This window comes from Hyperolius riggenbachi, chromosome 3 (genome assembly GCF_040937935.1).
Source record: "Hyperolius riggenbachi isolate aHypRig1 chromosome 3, aHypRig1.pri, whole genome shotgun sequence".
In the NCBI taxonomy this organism is placed as follows: Eukaryota; Metazoa; Chordata; class Amphibia; order Anura; family Hyperoliidae; genus Hyperolius; species Hyperolius riggenbachi.
The window spans coordinates 94,280,379-94,298,591 of record NC_090648.1 but is presented as its reverse complement, the minus strand read 5'-3'; positions in this window follow the sequence as shown (position 1 = coordinate 94,298,591).

The following is an 18,213-nucleotide window of genomic DNA, read 5'->3' as shown; positions in this document are numbered from 1 at the left end:
CCTGAACCCCACTTTGGAACTTTTGCACCCCCATAACTCTGGTTGGTTATCACCTGCCGACTTTAGCAGTTAATAGCAAAGGTCCCTTACATCCTAGCAACACCAAATTTGCAGGATATGTTAAAAAGATAGCAGGAAACAATATTTTATGTGCGGAGTGTGGGAAATCTGAACTAAAAAAAATGACATGGGGTCCCCCCTACCGAGCTCTCGGTAACCCCTTGTCCCCCATGCAGGCTGGGATAGCCAGAATGCGGAGCCCCAGCCGCGTGGAGCTTCGCACCCTGAGCTATACCAGCCCGCATGGTCCATAGTATGGGGGGGCTCCGGGGGAGAGGGGCGGCCAAGCCTTCCCCTTTCCCCCCGAGCCCTTGTCCAATCCATGGACAAGGGGCTCTTCCCCACCTCCGGTGCCCCAGGAGGAGGTGGGGGCGATGACTCCCTGGGGGGGTTCATGGTTGCATCTGGGAGTCCCCTTTAAGAAAGGGACCCCAGATGCCCATCGCCCTCTCAGAAGAAATGAGTATAGGAGTACAAAGTACCCCTTACCCATTTCCACAAAGGGCTAAATGAAATAAAAGCACAACGAAAAAAGTCCTTTAATGTTCTTAACTAACCAGAAATACTTACCTGTACCTTTAAAAAAAATGTTTCCACGCCAAAATCCTCAGAAATGTCACACGGCTACAGTATCCTCTTATCTTGCGATCTTGAATTAAGTTGATTGAAGATCTCCGCCGCCCCCCACATAGCAGAGTAATGCGTCCTTTGGGACGCATAGCTGCCGACTCCCGCTGTCCTCCCTGCCTCCTCACCTCTCACCCTCACCTAACCTGGCACCTGGTGCACCCATGGGTGCACCGGGTGCCAGCCTAGGTGGGGTTCGACAGTGAAGGCAGGTGGGGAGAGACAGCGGGAGCTGCAGCTATGCGTCCTGCACAGGACACATTCTAAGCTATACTAACCGGTTCATGAATGATTCGGTTCTTTTTGAAGAATTGAATCGAATGAATCGGCTTTTTTCTTTGAAACTTTAAAATCGATTTTCTCAAAAAAAAAATGTCCTCTTGTCCCCCACTGTTCTTCTTAACATTCTGGTGTTTCTAGCTTTTAAGGGGGCTTTGCTATTAACCGCTAAAGTCAGCGGGAATTTCCTTTGAAACTTTAAAATCGATTTTCTCAAAAATGATAAGGTCTTCTTGACATTTTTTTTCCTCTTCTAGTCACTGTCCCCCTCTACATACCCTGCAAATTTGGTGTAAGGGGACTTTGCTATTAACCGATAAAGTCGGCGAGCGTTTAATTTTCCCACGATCAGAAGCAGAATTTTAAAATCGATATTCTCAAAAACTGTAAGGTCTTTTTGAAAAAAAAAAATTCTCTTGTAGTCACTGAAAAAACTCAGGTGTTAGACCCCTCGAAACATCTTTTGCATTACTTTTGTAGCCAGCATAAATGTTTGTAGTTTTCAAAGTTTGCCTCCCCATTGAAGTCTATTGTGGTTCGCAAAGTTCGTACGACCCCGAACTTTTGAGGAAGTTCGAGTTCGAGGTTCGCAAACCTAAAATCGGAGGTTAGAGCCATCTCTACTCCACACTAGCACCCTTTGTGTCCAAGTAGGTTCTTGCTCCTGTCACATGTAGTGGATCCTTCATACAGGCATGTAACATGTGGGACTGATATTTAATGGCAGGTCCAATCACTCAGCAACCACTTAATCCCCAGATGAAATTCACTGCAGATTCTTGGACTTTGTCAGGTCAAAATTAAATATTGGCTTGTTTATACTACACCTTAGCAAGCAGAGAGCTGGTACCTACTAGTGTTGGGCGAACATCTAGATGTTCGGGTTGGGGCCGAACAGGCCGAACATGGCCGCGATGTTCGGGTGTTCGAGCCGAACTCCGAACATAATGGAAGTCAATGGGGACCCAAACTTTCGTGCTTTGTAAAGCCTCCTTACATGCTACATACCCCAAATTTACAGGGTATGTGCACCTTGGGAGTGGGTACAAGAGGGAAAAAAAATTAGCAAAAAGAGCTTATAGTTTTTGAGAAAATCGATTTTAAAGTTTCAAAGGGAAAACTGTCTTTTAAATGCGGGAAATGTCTGTTTTCTTTGCACAGGTAACATGCTTTTTGGGCTGGTGCACACCGGGCGGCTTTTTGGGCGTTTTCAGATCCGCTTGCGGCTGCGGATCTGCTTGGTCAATGTATCTCAATGGGGTGGTGCACACCAGAGCGGGAGGCGTTTTGCGGAAACGAAAAATGCCTGGGTGAGGCATTTTTTGGATTTCGGATGCGTTTCTGCCTCAATGTTAAGTATAGGAAAAACGCAAACCGCTCTGAAAAACGGCACTTCAGAGCGGTTTTGCAGGCGTTTTTGTTACAGAAGCTGTTCAGTAACAGCTTTACTGTAACAATATATGAAATCTACTATACTGAAAACCGCAGCAGCAATCCGCAAAACGCTAGCAAAACGCCATAGAAAAATAAAAAAAAGCGTTTCAAAATCTGCTAGCGTTTTGCGGATCTGCTTGCGGTTTTTGGTGTGCACCAGCCCTTTGTCGGCATGCAGTCATAAATGTAATACAGATAAGAGGTTCCAGGAAAAGGGAGCGGTAACGCTAACCCAACAGCAGCACACGTGATGGAACAGGAGGAGGGCGGCGCAGGAGGAGAAGGCCACGCTTTGAGACACAACAACCCAGGCCTTGCATGAGGACAAGAAGCGTGCGGATAGCAATTTGCATTTTGTCGCCATGCAGTCATAAATGTAATACAGATGAGAGGTTCAATAAACAATAAACAGTAATTGGTGTTGTCCAGAATGCGCACAATGCGTGGGTCGCGTTCAATGCAGTCCTAGGCCGAAGAGGTCATAGCCTAGGGTCACAAAAACCTGTTTATTTGGGCAATTTCAATGGTGGCGAGTCTGACGTACATAAATCGCAGCAATGGCCGTTAGCAACGTCTGAATCTCACGAAATGTCTCATGCAGGTAAAAGACATATTGTTAGACTTGGGCTCCAAAGATGGGTTCCCTACATCTCTGCAAACCAGAGTTACAAGGCTCCAAATTTGGTAAAATCCTCATAGGCTTTCATTGGGCCTCCTATTTACAGTTCCAAAATCTCACATCTTTTCAAAGGGCAATTGCTCAGCAGTGGCAAATTTTCTAGCATTGTAGGGACCCTTAGGGGGAACATGACTGGTGAGTTTCGGGCCCCTAGGCCAAAGAGGTCATAGCCTAGGGTCACAAAAACCTGTTTATTTGGGCAATTTCAATGGTAGTTATGCTGACGTACATAAATCTCAGCCATGGCCGTTAGCAAAGTCTGAATTTCACGAAATGTCTCATGCAGGTAGAAGACATATTGTTAGACTTGGATTCCAAAGATGGGGTCCCTACATCTCTGCAAACCAGAGTTACAGGGGTCCAAAATTGGTAAAATCCCCCATAGGCTTTCATTGCCTCCCTATTTCACTTTCCAAAATCTCACATCTTTTCAAAGGGCAATTGCTCAGCAGTGGCAAATTTTCTAGCATTGTAGGGACCCTTAGGGGGAACATGACTGGTGAGTTTCGGGCCCCTAGGCCAAAGAGGTCATAGCCTAGGGTCACAAAAACCTGTTTATTTGGGCTATCTGACGTACATAAATCGCAGCAATGGCCGTTAGCAACGTCTGAATCTCACGAAATGTTTCATGCAGGTAGAAGACATATTGTTAGACTTGGAATCCAAAGATGGGGTCTCTACATCTCTGCAAACCAGAGTTACAGGGCTCCAAAATTGGTAAAATCCCCCATAGGCTTTCATTGGGCCTACTATTTACTGTTCCAAAATCTCACACCATTTCAAAGGGCAATGGCTCAGCAGTGGCAAAACTCACCAGTCATGATCCCCCTAAGAGTCCCTACAATGCTAGAAAATTGGTACTGCTGAGCCATTGCCCATTGAAAAGATGTGAGATTTTGGAAAGTGAAATAGGGAGGCAATGAAAGCCTATGGGGGATTTTACCAATTTTGCACCCCTGTAACTGGTTTGCAGAGATGTAAGGACCCCATCTTTGGAATCCAAGTCTAACAATATGTCTTCTACCTGCATGAGACATTTCGTGAAATTCAGACGTTGCTAACGGCCATGGCTGAGATTTATGTACGTCAGCATCACTACCATTGAAATAGCCCAAATAAACAGGTTTTTGTGACCCTAGGCTATGACCTCTTTGGCCTAGGGGCCCGAAACTCACCAGTCATGTTCCCCCTAAGGGTCCCTACAATGCTAGAAAATTTGCCACTGCTGAGCAATTGCCCTTTGAAAAGATGTGAGATTTTGGAAAGTGAAATAGGGAGGCAATGAAAGCCTATGGGGGATTTTACCAATTTTGGACCCCTGTAACTCTGGTTTGCAGAGATGTAGGGACCCCATCTTTGGAATCCAAGTCTAACAATATGTCTTCTACCTGCATGAGACATTTCGTGAAATTCAGACGTTGCTAACGGCCATGGCTGAGATTTATGTACGTCAGCATAACTACCATTGAAATTGCCCAAATAAACAGGTTTTTGTGACCCTAGGCTATGACCTCTTTGGCCTAGGGGCCCGAAACTCACCAGTCATGTTCCCCCTAAGGGTCCCTACAATGCTAGAAAATTTGCCACTGCTGAGCAATTGCCCTTTGAAAAGATGTGAGATTTTGGAACTGTAAATAGGAGGCCCAATGAAAGCCTATGGGGGATTTTACCAAATTTGGAGCCCTGTAACTCTGGTTTGCGGAGATGTAGGAAACCCATCTTTGGAGCCCAAGTCTAACAATATGTCTTCTACCTGCATGAGACATTTCGTGAAATTCAGACGTTGCTAACGGCCATGCCTGAGATTTATGTACGTCAGCATAACTACCATTGAAATTGCCCAAATAAACAGGTTTTTGTGACCCTAGGCTATGACCTCTTTGGCCTAGGGGCCCGAAACTCACCAGTCATGTTCCCCCTAAGGGTCCCTACAATGCTAGAAAATTTGCCACTGCTGAGCAATTGCCCTTTGAAAAGATGTGAGATTTTGGAAAGTGAAATAGGGAGGCAATGAAAGCCTATGGGGGATTTTACCAATTTTGGACCCCTGTAACTCTGGTTTGCAGAGATGTAGGGACCCCATCTTTGGAATCCAAGTCTAACAATATGTCTTCTACCTGCATGAGACATTTCGTGAAATTCAGACGTTGCTAACGGCCATGGCTGAGATTTATGTACGTCAGCATAACTACCATTGAAATTGCCCAAATAAACAGGTTTTTGTGACCCTAGGCTATGACCTCTTTGGCCTAGGGGCCCGAAACTCACCAGTCATGTTCCCCCTAAGGGTCCCTACAATGCTAGAAAATTTGCCACTGCTGAGCAATTGCCCTTTGAAAAGATGTGAGATTTTGGAACTGTAAATAGGAGGCCCAATGAAAGCCTATGGGGGATTTTACCAAATTTGGAGCCCTGTAACTCTGGTTTGCGGAGATGTAGGGAACCCATCTTTGGAGCCCAAGTCTAACAATATGTCTTCTACCTGCATGAGACATTTCGTGAAATTCAGACGTTGCTAACGGCCATGCCTGAGATTTATGTACGTCAGCATAACTACCATTGAAATTGCCCAAATAAACAGGTTTTTGTGACCCTAGGCTATGACCTCTTTGGCCCAGGGGCCCGAAACTCACCAGTCATGTTCCCCCTAAGGGTCCCTACAATGCTAGAAAATTTGCCACTGCTGAGCAATTGCCCTTTGAAAAGATGTGAGATTTTGGAAAGTGAAATAGGGAGGCAATGAAAGCCTATGGGGGATTTTACCAGTTTTGGACCCTTGTAACTCTGGTTTGCAGAGATGTAGGGACCCCATCTTTGGAATCCAAGTCTAACAATATGTCTTCTACCTGCATGAGACATTTCGTGAAATTCAGACGTTGCTAACGGCCATGGCTGAGATTTATGTACGCCAGCATAACTACCATTGAAATTGCCCAAATAAACAGGTTTTTGTGACCCTAGGCTATGATCTCTTTGGCCTAGGGGCCCGAAACTCACCAGTCATGTTCCCCCTAAGGGTCCCTACAATGCTAGAAAATTTGCCACTGCTGAGCAATTGCCCTTTGAAAAGATGTGAGATTTTGGAACTGTAAATAGGAGGCCCAATGAAAGCCTATGGGGGATTTTACCAAATTTGGAGCCCTGTAACTCTGGTTTGCAGAGATGTAGGGAACCCATCTTTGGAGCCCAAGTCTAACAATATGTCTTCTACCTGCATGAGACATTTCGTGAGATTCAGACGTTGCTAACGGCCATTGCTGCGATTTATGTACATCAGACTCGCCACCATTGAAATTGCCCAAATAAACAGGTTTTTGTGACCCTAGGCTATGACCTCTTCGGCCTAGGACTGCATTGAACGCGACCCACGCATTGTGCGCATTCTGGACAACACCAATTACTGTTTATTGTTTATTGAACCTCTCATCTGTATTACATTTATGACTGCATGGCGACAAAATGCAAATTGCTATCCGCACGCTTCTTGTCCTCATGCAAGGCCTGGGTTGTTGTGTCTCAAAGCGTGGCCTTCTCCTCCTGCGCCGCCCTCCTCCTGTTCCATCACGTGTGCTGCTGCTGGGTTAGCGTTACCGGTCCCTTTTCCTGGAACCTCTTATCTGTATTACATTTATGACTGCATGCCGACAAAAAGCATGTTACCTGTGCAAAGAAAACAGACATTTCCCGCATTTAAAAGACAGTTTTCCCTTTGAAACTTTAAAATCGATTTTCTCAAAAACTATAAGCTCTTTTTGCTAAATTTTTTTTCCTCTTGTACCCACTCCCAAGGTGCACATACCCTGTAAATTTGGGGTATGTAGCATGTAAGGAGGCTTTACAAAGCACGAAAGTTCGGGTCCCCATTGACTTCCATTATGTTCGGAGTTCGGCTCGAACACCCGAACATCGCGACCATGTTCGGCCGAACCCGAACATCTAGATGTTCGCCCAACACTACACGTGACCTGTTCGGCCAATCACAGCGCTAGCCGAACGTTCGGGGAACGTTCGGCCATGCGCTCTTAGTTCGGCCATATGGCCGAACAGTTTGGCCGAACACCATCAGATGTTCGGCCGAACTCGAACATCACCCGAACAGGGTGATGTTCTGCAGAACCCGAACAGTGGCGAACACTGTTCGCCCAACACTAGTCCCGGCCTCGGGACTCTGGCCACTCTCTCCTCAATGAACTGGCAGCGGCGTCTATAGACGCCGTGCCAGTTCATTGCCTGCAGCCCCGCTCCAGCCTCCTCTTCCGGTGTCTGTTTCCGACACCGGCAGGCGAGCAGGGCTACGGCAAGATGGCTGCCGAAGCCCTGTACTGGAGACCTATTTGTGTCTCCAGTACAGGGCTTCGGGCGCCATCTTGCCGTAGCCCTGTCAGCGCGGGAGAGAAGAGCAGGAGGAACAAGACGGTCCCGGGACGGAGCAGCGCGCCAGAGGCCGGACACTTCTGCCAGGTGAGTAAATGCTTTCTTTTCCAGGTGAAATGTTTGCCCGCATTAGGTTTCTTTTCCAGGTGAAATGTTTGCCCGCATTGTTTCTTTTCTAGCGAAATGTTTGCCCGCATTGCGTTTCTTTTCTAGCGAAATGTTTGCCCGCATTGTTTCTTTTCTAGCAAAATGTTTGCCCGCATTGTTTCTTTTCTGGTGAAATGTTTGCCCGCAGTGCGTTTCTTTTCTAGCGAAATGTTTGCCCGCATTGTTTCTTTTCTAGCGAAATGTTTGCCCGCATTGTTTCTTTTCTGGTGAAATGTTTGCCCGCATTGTTTCTTTTCTAGCGAAATGTTTGCCCGCATTGCGTTTCTTTTCTGGTGAAATGTTTGCCCGCATTGTTTCTTTTCTAGCGAAATGTTTGCCCGCATTGTTTCTTTTCTGGTGAAATGTTTGCCCGCATTGCGTTTCTTTTCTGGGGAAATGTTTGCCTGCATTGTTTCTTTTCTAGCGAAATGTTTGCCCGCATTGTGTTTCTTTTCTGGTGAAATGTTTGCCCGCATTGTTTCTTTTCTAGCGAAATGTTTGCCCGCAGTGCGTTTCTTTTCTGGTGAAATGTTTGCCCGCATTGTTTCTTTTCTAGCGAAATGTTTGCCCGCAGTGCGTTTCCTTTCTGGTGAAATGTTTGCCCGCATTGCGTTTATTTTGTACCGACATGTTGCCCGCATTGCGTTTATTTTGTACTGACATGTTGCCCGCATTGCGGTTATTTTGTGCTGACATGTTGCCTATTGCGTTTATTTTCTGGTGTCCGGGGTAACTGTTACTACATTTATTATTTAATGGTCATAGATGGCTATGTTTGCTGCTTTGTGGTTACGGTATACTATTAGCATCACACAGTTTCTGCACACCCATGATGCAAAGTCTCGTTTGTCCACATCATGGCGTAAACACTGCTTTCTTATGCCTCGCTGTTACATCATTACGTTAGCTCCGCCCATACAATGTCATGGCCACGCCCATTTTTTCAGCGCGCCCCCCTCCCCGTCCCAGGTTGGACCCACAAAAATATGGTCACTCTACTTTAAGCTGCAGCCAACATGAGCCAGTCATTAGGCGCTGGCATACTGAACAGGAAGAGCCGAGATTTGAGCCCTGGTCTAGACCAGGCTGGTCGCCTGTGTCAGAGGCAGAGCCCTTAAAGGAAACCTAAACTGAGAAAGATATGGATTTTTCCTTTTAAAATAATACCAGTTGCCTGACTCTCCTGCTGATCCTGTGTCTCTAATACTTTTAGCCACAGCCCCTGAACAAGCATGCAGATCAGGTGCTCTGACTGAAGTCAGACTGGATGAGCTGCATGCTTGTTTCAGCCACTACTGACTCTGCAACCACAGAGATCAGCAGAGCAGTCAGGCAACTGGTATTGCTTAAAATGAAACATCCATATCCCGCTCAGTTAAGGTTTCCTTTAGACCTCTTACACAGTAAGACGTTGTGTTTGATGCGACGTTAAGGTCGCATAACATGCCCCTAATGCAATGCATTGAAAGACTATAACTTGGACGTTATTTAGCCCTGCTTTTGGTGCGCTGCTTTCATCGCACAGTGATAGAACGAAAACGATGCATGCATTAAAAAAAAAAAAGAAAAAAAAAGAAAACATTACTGAGCACGTGCAAACAGTCTACCGCAGCTAAAAACGTGTATAACGCATAGCATGCAGCACTTTCATTTAACGTGCAGCGTTAGACACCAACGCAATGTCTGCACTGTGAACAGCCCATTGATTTTTCATTGCTGTAAGTTATTGTGCGTTACATGTTGTTGTAACGTGCAACTTTAAAGAGTGGCTCCAACCAAGAATTGAACTTTATCCCAATCAGTAGCTGATACCCCCTTTTACATGAGAAATCTATTGCTTTTCACAAACAGACCATCAGGGGGCGCTGTATGACTGATTTTGTGCTGAAAGCCCTCCCACAAGAAGCTCTGAGTACCGCGGTACTTTTGGCAGTTTGTTACAATCAGTGGCGTCCCTACCATAGTGCGCAGGGGGGCGGGGCGCACCGGGTGTCAGACACCCAGGGGGGTGTCACCACGACCCCCCACAGCAGCACAGCAGGAGGGAGAAGCAGGGCTAGAAGTAGGGGCAGTGGGGGCAGCGGTGGGGAGGGGGGAAATATCCCCCCCCCCTCCCTTACCTGGGACCCCTCCTTCTGCCTCTCTCCCCCTCCAGAATAGCGGCGACAAGTGCCGGGCGGCCGGAGGCGTATGAACAATTACTCACCTGATTTCCGCGTTCCAAGCGTGGAGCGCAGTGTCATGACGTCACAGGTCTCTGTCTTCAATGCCGCCCACTGTGCTTCCTGATTAGTGGAAGCACAGTGGGCGGCATTGGAGGCGGAGACCTGTAACGTCATGACGCTGGGAACGCGGAGATTAGGTGAGTAATTGTCTATACGCCTCCGGCCGCCCCGCACTTTGTCGCAGCTATTCTGGAGGGGGAGAGAGAGGCAGAAGGATGGGTCCCAGGTGAGGGAGGGGGGGATATTTCCCCCCTCCCCACCGCTGCCCCCACTGCCCCTTCTTCTAGCGCTGCTTCTCCCCCTCCTGGGCATCTTTACTGGGGGGGGAACTGTACTAGCTATACTGGGGGCAGCTATACTGGGGGCAGCTATACTGGGGGCAACTATACCAGCTATACTGGGGGCAACTATACCAGCTATACTGGGGGCAGCTATACTAGGGGCAACTAAACTAGCTATACTGGGGGCAACTATACCAGCTATACTGGGGGCAACTAAACTAGCTATACTGAGGGCAACTATACCAGCTATACTGGGGGCAGCTATACTGGGGGCAGCTATACTAGGGGCAACTAAACTAGCTATACTGGGGGCAACTATACCAGCTATACTGGGGGCAACTATACTGGGGGCAACTAAACTAGCTATACTGGGGGCAACTATACCAGCTATACTGGGGGCAACTATACTGGGGGCAACTAAACTAGCTATACTGGGGGCAACTATACCAGCTATACTGGGGGCAACTATACCAGCTATACTGGGGGCAACTATACCAGCTATACTGGGGGCAACTATACTAGCTATACTGGGGGCAACTATACCAGCTATACTGGGGGCAGCTATACTGGGGGCAACTATACCAGCTATACTGGGGGCAACTATACTGGGGGCAGCTATACTGAGGGCAACTAAACTAGCTATACTGGGGGCAACTAAACTAGCTATACTGGGGGCAGGTATACTAGCTATACTGGGGGCAGCTATACTGGGGGCAACTAAACTAGCTATACTGGGGGGGCAACTAAACTAGCTATACTGGGGGGCAACTATACTAGCTATACTGGGGGCAACTAAACTAGCTATACTGGGGGAAACTATACCAGCTATACTGGGGGCAACTATACCATCTATACTGGGGGCAACTATACCAGCTATACTGGGGGCAACTATACCAGCTATACTGGGGGCAACTTTACCAGCTATACTGGGGGCAACTATACTAGCTATACTGGGGGCAACTATACCAGCTATACTGGGGGCAACTATACCAGCTATACTGGGGGCAGCTATACTGGGGGCAACTAAACTAGCTATACTGGGGGCAACTAAACTAGCTATACTGGGGGCAGGTATACTAGCTATACTGGGGGCAGCTATACTGGGGGCAGGTATACTAGCTATACTGGGGGCAGCTATACTGGGGGCAACTAAACTAGCTATACTGGGGGCAACTAAACTAGCTATACTGGGGGGCAACTAAACTAGCTATACTGGGGGGCAACTAAACTAGCTATACTGAGGGCAGGTATACTAGCTATACTGGGGGCAGCTATACTGGGGCAACTAAACCAGCTATACTGGGGGCAACTATACTAGCTATACTGGGGGCAACTAGCTTCACTGGGGGCAACTATACTAGCTTCACTGGGGGCAACTATACTTGGGGAAACTACTAGCTATACTGGGGCAACTATACTAGCTAATACTTTAAATTACAGTTAGCTCCGCCCTCATCCGGTCATGACCACGCCCATTTTTAGCCGTGAAGCACGCCACAGGTTGTGGCCACGCCCATTTTTAGGGGGGGGGTCTTTTAATACCCAGCACCGGGTGCCAAATGCCCTAGGTACACCACTGGTTACAATGTAACAAGGTTCACAGACAGGAATTAGCCGTTTACAGCTGTCTCTAACAGCCAAAACAGCTAGCAGCAGCTACATAACCTGCCCACAGTAAAAATGTCACCATGTAATAAATGTCAGAATGTAAATCGGGGAGAGGACAGATTTTACAATGGGCAAACACTGACTAAATCATTTATACATAATTATTGTAAAAATGAAGCACTTTTTTTATTACATTATTTTCACTGGAGTTCCTCTTTAACGTCGCACTGTGAAAGAGCCCTTAAACATTACACTATCCAGCCAGTGGAATATAAGCAGTAAGTCACCTAATGCCAGACCATACACTGGAGTAGTGGTCCAAGTATTCTGCAAGCAAGTTCATGTATTCTACAAACAAGATGCAAGATCAGGTAGGATACACAAGGAGGGAGAGCCCTGCCAAAGGCTTACAATCTAAAGGAGGAACCCAGTCTTCTATTTATGCTACCTCTACTAATCTGTGCTATGACTTCTCTAATAAACATTTATTGATTTTAATAAAAGGCTTTAGGCCTCTTTCACAGTGCGACGTTAAAGTCGCACGTTAGAAAATGTTCCAACGCAGACTAAAGCACAGCAATACAAAGTCTGTGCGACATTCACAGTGCACACATAGCGTTGTCTGTAATGTGTAGCAATATTTAGAAAGTGCTGCATGCTGTGCATTTAGCAATACATTTGCTGCGTTATGTGTGCTGCACATGCTCAGTAAGGTTTTTTTTAAAAAAATGTAACGCATGCGCCGTTTTCGTTCCTTGAGTTTGAGACGAAAAAACGGCGCACCAAGAGACACATAACGCTACATGCGCTGTGTTAGGGGCACGTTGCGCGACTTTAACTTTGCATCAAACGCAACGTCCTACTGTGAAAGAGGCCTAAAAGTCAGAAGGACACTATCCTCCAAAAATATAACAAATGTTATTCCTGTTCAATGAGTTCATGGGGCCTGGTTCACAAAGCGGTGATAACTCAGTTATCACGCCTAAAAGACTTTAGGCGTGATAACCTTTGCACTAGCAAAGTTATCACCGCTTTGTGCTCTAACTCGCGCGAAGCTCCCGCGCGCAAAGTTTTGTGCGCGCAAACGCGTACGCACGCGCGCAAAGTCCCATAGGGCTTAATGGGCGCTGCGCGCAAAGCGCGGTGCGTTAAAACTTTGCGCGAGTTTCTTCACATCACGCCTAAACTAAGTTTAGGCGTGATAAAGGGCTTTTTACAGGCGTGCAAAGTGTTGCACTGCTTTGTGAATCAGGCCCATGATGTCCAGGTGAATAGTGCAAACTGATGTTTGTGCTTTGCCCAGCAGATGGCAGCATTGCATAATCAGCTTCATCTTCTGGATTGGTATTTTGAATATTTTCATTTCAATTTTCTTGAAACCTTATATTGTGTAGATTGAATTCTGGGTACTTGAATACTATTTGGTAGCACTTCAAAATACCTGGCCACCTAATACTACTATCGTATGGTCAACCAAAATATATGTCAATTTAGTCCATAGATTTTCATTTTACCTTTCACACCTGACGCTGCGTTTCGATGCATTGCGGTACGACGCACCAGGGAGCTTTTTATCGTCGGGAGCCGGCGATTCCGCGTCGGGTTAATTAATAATTACTGCCGCCACTACTCGCCGTCGCACCACAGATTCCCGACAACACGCCGTTAATGTGTAGCCTGCACCATTTTCAGGCAATTTCCCGGCGATCGCAGTTCAGTGCTATAGAAGCACTAAACGCAATCGCGGAAAAATCGCTGCAGTGTCCAGTGATTTTTCCCGCGGTAATCACGGAAAAATCACTCCCGCAAAATGCTGTCAGTAATCGCTGGCATTTTGCACTTTTAGGTGTGAATGGGGCCAAAGAGGCCTTAAGAATTAGCAAACGCATGTATTTTGCGTTTTTGACAAAAACGTAGCTAGTGGAAAAGGGCACACACACCACACACCTCTGCCACGAAATGTCACGCTGCACACCACAGATCCCTCTGCCACACACAATGTACACCACACACCTCTGCCACACAATGTCACACTGCATAACACACACACACACACACACACACACACACACACACACACACACACACACACACACACACACACACACACACACACAGACACACACACACACACACACACACACACACACACACACACACACACACACACACACACACACACACACACACACACACACACACACACACACACACACACACACACACACACACACACACACACACACACACACACACACACACACACCTGAAATAGAAGGAGCCAGGAGGAGAAACAATAGATGTCTGGGCCAATTAGCAGGGGAGGGGAGTGACTAGCAACCAGCTACTGCTAGCCACACACTCCCCAGTGAAATGAATCAAATGATTCGGTTCATGATCCGGTTCTTTTTAATGGATTGAATCGAATGAATCGATTCATTGAAAAGAGCCAGACTTCCCATCACTAGTGTGACAGCATTACTTACAGCTCTGTGATCTGCAAATAAAGTCTGATCACTCCTCTCCTTAGTCCAGCCCTTGCTCTCTCAGGCCTGATATGTAGAAAACAGAGCGCACATATGTGATTCTGATGACAGATATGTAATACGCAAGCTGGAAAATTGCTGAAAACATACAAATTTAAAGCAGTAGGTTTTTTTTTAAGTGGACCTGAACAGGACAGAAGGAAAGCATAGGGAAATGCATCCTGTATGTATTTAGAGAGTTTAGCTTGTCTAACTTCCCCTCATCTGTGAATAATTACAACTGTCATTTGATCTCTCAGCTGTGTCAGCTCAGGAATCTCTGTTGCCTCAGCAGAGCAGCTAATTTGTAAACAGAGGATGTTAATCCTATGTCTGCTTCAATGAAAGCAGGAAGTAAACACACTGCAGATTTATTGCAGGATTTCTATCAGCTGTAACAAAGAAATGATTTTTTTAAAGGTTATTATGCTGTTGCAGAGAGGAAGTTCTGAGTTCAGGTCCATCGTTTTACAAATGTGCTGTTTGGCTGCCTTCTGAAGAGCATGAGTGGCACAACACTGCAGGAACTTCCATCTGAGGAAAATGTAAAGTGTGCAGGTAGTATGGGTCATGCGTTTTATAATTTCACCATCAATCAGGGGAGCGATGATCAATGTAATGTATGTAAATTCCCATTTAGGATACTGACTTGGTCTGTGAATGGCTGGGCCAAGTCACGTGATCATCACTTTCACCTCTTCATTTTGTTTAGGCTAAAACAGGAAGCGGAAATGAGACATGATATCCATTCAGAGGCTTGAGGCTGTTTTCCAGTACAGCAGAATTCCGATTCCTATTACTTGCAGATCGCAAAATGTTAGGGCATGCAAAACTGATAAAACGTTTTTATTAGTGTCATGTGATTGCAACGCAGTTGTACCCGATCTCAAACATCGGTTCTGCTGCATTTTCTGTGTGTTTGCTTTCCAGTTTACAGCAATTGTAGCATGTCACCTCTCAGATCATGCCGTAATCATGTGTAGCAGGTGCTCTAGGAGTCATAACCGCCATCACAATTTCCTAGTGGAAAACAGCCCTTAGCCTGCCTACACAAGCTAGATCAGTGTCAAGCTTAATGATCGTAAAACGATTGTTGTTAGGATGACACTTCAGGGAATGGGTGCTGTACAGATATGGTGCTTTGCTGTAGCTAAGCAGTATACTGTATACTGATCAGTGGAGGTGGTGGTGGGATGGGGGATACACTTCACCTTCCTTTAGTGATCTGGATCTCTTAGACCTCTTTCGCTTACAGTAGGGCATACAGGCAATGAAAAGTATGCTTCCAAGTAAATACTGAGCATGTGCAAATAGTCCAACACAGTTATGGTAATAACGTGTATAACGCACAGCATACAGCACTTTCTAAAAACGCTACACGTTACACACAAATGCAACGTGTGCACTGTGAATGTCGCACAGACTTAGTATTGCTGTGCGTTAGTCTGCATTGAAACATTTTTCTATCGTGCGACTTTAATGTCGCACTGTGAAAGAGGCCTAATGTCTGGTACACACTTTCAATTTGGAGTTTTTCCCCTTATGGACCAGAGCAATTTTCACATTTCAACACTCCTCCCTTTCATTCACCAATAACTTTATCACTAATTATTACAACAAAATGATCTATATCTTGTTTTTTAACCAACAATTAGGCTTTCTTTGGGTGGTACATTTTGCTAAAAATTATTTTAGTCTAAATGCATTTTAACAGGAATGATAAGAAAAAAATCATTATTTCTCAGTTTTATAACTAAAACCATTATAGCTTTCATATACAACAACGTGCTACTGTGGATAAACCCACACATTTTATTTACCCATTTGTCACAGTTATTACAACTATTAAAATATGTCCCTAGTACTATCTACCTCGCCAGGTCGGCATCTTCTGCGCCTGCACGAGCGTGCAGCTTCACCAATCGCACTCACGCGGCCTGGAGCATTCTGTGCAGGTGCAGAGCTAGTGCACCTGCGCAGAATGCCCCGGCGCAACTGCTGAAGCTGTGGAGAGGGACATATCGGCTGCCAGGGGCTGGATGAAGCCGTGAGTAAGTAGATCTTTATTTTTTTCCTTCGATATGTCCTTTAAGTGGGGATTTTTTTATTTTTTTTATTTAATGGCTGTAGGTGTAATTTTACTATTTGGCTACCAGATGTCCCCCCACTATATTCCTGTCAATAAGATGACAGTGGTCAATGACAAAGTGAAAGTGAAAACACGACACACGCATTACTTCCTGTGTTCTGTACAGAACACGGGAAGTAATGCGTGTGTCGTGTTTTCACTTTCACTTTGTCAATGACCACTGTCATCTTATTGATGTGTTCCCATTCATTGGTCAGTGTACTATTACCTTGCCGTGTAAAATGATGGATGTGCAGAGCCACGTGATAATGGACGTGTGTCGCCGGGCAGCCCCCTGCGCACCGACCTGGAAGTGCTGTGGGCGCCCTTTAGAAAGTAACCACTGGGCGCAGTGGAGTTGGGTTGTTAGGAGCCCTAAGGTATCCTTTAAAGAGGAACTCCAGTGAAAATAATGTAATAAAAAAAGTGCTTCATTTTTACAATAATTATGTATAAATAATTTAGTCAGTGTTTGCCCATTGTAAAATCTTTTAAAACCCTGATCTACATTCTGACATTTATTACATGGTGACATTTTTACTGTTGGCAGGTGATGTAGCTGCTGCATGCTTTTTTGGCAGTTGGAAACAGCTGTAAACAGCTATTTCCCACAATGCAGCAAGGTTCACAGACAGGAAACTGCCAAGAGTACGTACTTTTCTTGTTTCTTGTGGGAGGGGTTTCACCACAATATCAGCCATACAGCACCCCCTGATGGTCTGTTTGTGAAAAGGAATAGATTTATCATGTAAAAGGGGGCATCAGCTACTGATTGGGATAAAGTTCAATTCTTAGTCGGAGTTTCTCTTTGTTAGGTTTGTGTATGGGGGAAAGGGTTAAGGTTAGGCTTGGGCGGGTGGCGTGTTTTTAAGATTAGTCACAGGGGGCTAAGGTTAGGCTTGTGGGGGGTTAAGGTTAGGCATGGGTGTCTTTAACCACTTGCCGACCAATGGATTTTTCACTGATCGGTGCTGCAGGGGCTCTACAGCCCGCAGCACCGATCAGGAGTGCAGCAGGGCGATCAGACTACCCCCCTTTTTTCCCCACTAGGGGGATGTCCTGCTGGGGGGGTCTGATCGCCGCCGGCCATCTGCGTTTTGCGGGGGGGGGGGGGGGGGGGGCTTCTCAAAGCCCCCCTCCGCAGCCATTTCCGCCCTCTTCCTCCTTACCTCCCTCCCTCCCTCTCTCCGTAATGCGCAGGACGGAGTTCCGTCCTGCGCATTGAAGGATAGGCTTCAGCCTATCATATGCCGGCGATCCCCGGCCAATCAGAGGCCGGGGATCGGCGATCTGCCTTACGGCGCTGCTGCGCAGCAGCGCCGTATGATGTAAACAGCGGGGATTTCTTCCCCGCCTGTTTACATTTTGCCGGAGAGCTGCGATCGGCGGCTCTCCGGCTGTTCACGGAGACACCCTCCGTGAACTGACATGGAAAGGCCACTCGATCGAGCGGCCGTTTCCATGGTAACCCGCAGACGACCAGTTTACGCCAATCGGCGTTAGCTGGTCGTCAAGAGGTTAAGCGTGTGGGGGGCTTAAGGTAAAGCGTATGGGGTGTTTTTAATGGTGTTGGAGGGCTGGGGTTAGGCCTTGGTAGAGGGATGGTTCTGTATGAGAATAGGATTAGGTTTATTTGTATTAAAATATTGGAATGTAATTTCCACTTTCAAAACAGAGTATCGGTATATTAACCAATATGCTACAAGGCCAAATTGAGCACCCAAATTTCCTTGCACCTCTTCTTCAGCATCTATGCAAAAAGGGCACAGGTTGGCAGGTGGTCTTAAGGCAGTGGAAATTAGCACTAGTAGATATCACTAAAAATACGCTTCTCCACCAATCGCAA